Source organism: Hyaena hyaena, unplaced genomic scaffold, assembly GCF_003009895.1.
Source record: "Hyaena hyaena isolate Hyena2069 unplaced genomic scaffold, ASM300989v1 scaffold_228, whole genome shotgun sequence".
Taxonomy (NCBI): domain Eukaryota; kingdom Metazoa; phylum Chordata; class Mammalia; order Carnivora; family Hyaenidae; genus Hyaena; species Hyaena hyaena.
Genome location: NW_024080860.1, coordinates 1,796,093 through 1,799,585, shown reverse-complemented (window position 1 = coordinate 1,799,585; position 3,493 = coordinate 1,796,093). Strand labels below are relative to the sequence as shown.

At 54.7% G+C, this 3,493-nt stretch overlaps 1 long non-coding RNA gene across 1 annotated transcript; it reads right to left on the bottom strand.

Moving 5' to 3' along the window:
• Window positions 1-214: 214 nt before the first annotated feature.
• Window positions 215-3,493, bottom strand: LOC120239270. Its single transcript, XR_005530390.1, has 3 exons — window positions 3,359-3,493; window positions 673-794; window positions 215-565 (listed from the first exon to the last, which is right to left on the bottom strand). It is a non-coding gene; the product is annotated as an uncharacterized LOC120239270 (long non-coding RNA).

Below are 3,493 nucleotides of genomic sequence, written 5' to 3'. Positions count from 1 at the left end.
GGGGGGAACATAGCGCTGGCTAGATGAGGTCACGGGAGGTCATCTGGTCGCGTCCCCTGGCTCCAGGCTGGCTCAGGGGGAGTGTGGCCGGATGGTACAGCCCAGAAAGGCCCCGCACACCGCACACTGCAGACTGCAGGGCTCACACAGCCCAGGGCCTCTCTGGCTTTTTAGGAAGTTTCCACGACATGGCAAAGAAAATTTGACACGTTGGTAAAAATCTTTCATCCCCCTTTATAACAGGGAGCAGGGCTTGTCGTGAGAAAACAGGCTGAGGAGGGCTGCTAAGGGCTGTTGAGGAAGCAGACAGAGCCCAGAACCAGGAATCGAGAGACCCGGGCTCCAGTTCTGTCTTGCCCTTCTCAGGGCGACAGCCAGCAGGTCACGGTGAAGTCCAGAACTCAGACTTCCCATCCGTGAAATTGTCCTCATGTGGTCAGACCCAGCATTACTGCCCTGTAACGAATGCTCCGTGACACTTCCTTCTTGCTCCAGAAATAAAGTTCTTTGATAATATGACCTATTCGCTATACAATGATAAAAATCTGTATAATGGTGTCCTAGCCTGGAAACAAAAAGGAAAAGTGATCTATAATCAAACGATATTTTGTACTCGAGGCTGCCACAGCTAGGGGGAAGCAGTGGAATTGGGGCGCCTGCTCATGGACTCACCATGCATGTGTGACATTTCCGAGCTCAGGCTGGTGCCGTGATGTCGTATCAGACACTCAAATACCATGAGCAGCCTCGCGTTCGGGGACGTGTCTGGAACAGGGGACACTTTTGACAAAATCCTGTGGCAAAACAAGAGACCTTCTCTCCTCAATTTTCACTGTCGTCTCAAGCCTGGGAGATTTCTTTTTTGTTAAAATTGTGCAAAAAAAAAAAAAAAAACCACCCCCAAACTGTGTGCAAATATGTAAAATATGAAAAGCTCAGATCATTTTCTAAAAAAGTTTTTTAATGTCTATTTTATTTTTGAAAGAGAGTGAGAGAGAGCATGAACAGGGGAGGGGCAGAGAGAGAGGGAGACACAGAATCTGAAGCAGCTCCAGGCTCTGAGCTGTCAGCACAGAGCCCTGACGTGGAGCTCGAACTCACAAACCATGGAATTGTGACCTAGCCGAAGGCAGATGCCTAACTGACTGGGCCCCCCAGGCACCCCTAAGCTCAGATCATTTTCGACTAGTTTTTCACCATAGGAATGTCTGGTGGGACATTGTGCAGTTTTCGTGGGATGCAGTCACGAGCATGTGGGCACATCCCTGCCCTCCGAGTGCCAGTTGTCCCTCCCAGCATCGTGGCCACCATACACACCACCCATCAGACCACACATCCAAAACACCCGCTCCCCAGGCCGTCCTGCGCTGCCGTGGGCCACCATCCGATGCCGCCTTTAGATGGCTCGCTGACACTCGCCAGAAGGCCAGGCTGGCCACACTGTGCCTGCGTCAGCTCCTGCCCCACTGTCACGCTTTGGTGGCAACGGTGGCCGGAAACACTGCTCAAATGGGGCCTGGAGCCAGCATTTGTGTGCGGCCGGATCCCTGGCCCTTCCCCTCCCCAACTCTGTCCACTGGAGAGTTGGGCTCCTGCAGGGCACAGAGGGCACCCAGCATCCCTCAGGCTGGGGCTCCAAGGAGTCCAAACGGGGGTGTTCAGGAGCACCCTAGAGATGGTGAGCCACCCGGGCTCGGGGTGGAGGACAGGTTCCCTGGGATCCCACAGCTCCTCGGGCCGATGACTGCCCGGCTCCTGCCCGAAGCCACGCCCCCGTGGTTCAGACCCCACAGGCCGGGGACCAGGCTGGGTACGGACTTCACCTTTGCCCCCGGCTCAGCCTGCCCGTCCCACCTACACCCCACGCAGGCTGGACATATTTCCCTGCCCACAGTGGACCCAAATTTGGCACCCAAGATCAGCATAATGGTACTGACCAGTAGGAGGTGGAAGAAAGGTGGGAGAGAGTATGTGGCCTGGGGACAGTCTGGAAGCTTCTCAGAGAAAGCATAACCTCAGCCCGTAGGGCCTGGGCACTGATGTTGACAGACGGGTGGACCTCCCAGGAGAGATTCAACGTGGACCCAGGCCACACCCAGAGGCAGCTGTCACCCACAGGCCTCAGGGTCTCAATCAGGGCATTCTCAGGCTCTTTAAGATCAAATATCTTTTGGGGCACCTGAGGGGGCCCAGTCAGTTAAACATCTGACTCTTGGTTTTGGCTCAGGTCATGATCTCATGGTTTCATGAGTTTGAGCCCCGCATGGGGCTCTGGGCTGGCAGCGCAGAGCCTGCTTGGGATTCTCTCTCTCTCTCTCTCTCTCTCTCTCTGTCACTCGCCCACTTGTCTCTCTCAAAATAAACTTAGGGGCACCTGGGTGGCTCAGTCAGTTAAGCGTCTGACTTTGGCTCAGGTCATGAACTTGCAGTTCGTGGGTTCAAGCCCCATCTCTGGCTCTGTGCTGACAGCTCAGAGCCTGGAGGCTGCTTCAGATTCTGTTTCCCTCTCTCTCTGCCCCTCCCCTGCTCACACTTGTCTTTCTCTCTCTCAAAAATAAATAAGCATTTAAATAAATAAATAAATAATCTTTAAAAAATAAAAAATGAAAGAAGATCAAATACCTTTTGTATCTCCCAACATTTGAGGGGAAAGGATCACGTAGCCTGGCTAAGAGGTGAAGGGAAGGGGGTCTGGTGTCACCGTGTCACTGCTCAAGGGGTAAAGATGTCTCCTCTGAGGAAGGGCGTTTGCAATACCTTCCTCAGAGGTAGACGTGAGTCTGAACATGAAGAATGGACATGAAAGTCCTAGAAACTGCAGGCCGGGGCCCCCAGGTGCCCGTGCGAGTGACGCAGTGTGGTCGTTCACACACAGGAAGGCCCAGCAGAACTTTCCAGACTGGTGTCTCCTGGCACAAGAACAATCTCTCCCAGGAGGCCCTCTGGGGCCCCAGGCACACCCCCCCACTGGCTCCCAGCGGGGCCCTTATGGCCTTCTCACTGGTGGACACGGGGGGGGGGGGGGGGGGGGGGAAGCGGCTGGAGACGTGCTCAGAGGAGGACGAAACTCTTCCTCAAATATGTGTTTCCACCCCCAGGTCCCAGCAGGATCCGCGGCCACGTCACCCTCCAGGAGCAGCGGCCCCTGCCCGTTCCCCCTCCCCCCCTTCCATTCCCCCCCCAGCTTCAGTCCGGACCCAACTTCTCCCCAAGTCTCCGGCGCCGCGGCTCAGCTCCACCACCCTCTGTTCCCACCCACCCCCCCAACTTAAAAAAAAAAAAAAAAAGAAAGAAAGAAAAGAAAGAAAGAAAGAAAGAAACTGGACGAGTTAATTTGCTAAAATGGAACAGAGCTCACCAACTGATTACATTTTTCCCCAAAGGAAACTTGAGTTAATTTGGCCGGTGACTCATATGCCAGGCTGCCAGTTACAACACACCGCCCCAGACGGCCCTGCTCGCTGCCCCAGCTGGCGGCCGCCCTCCCGCTTCA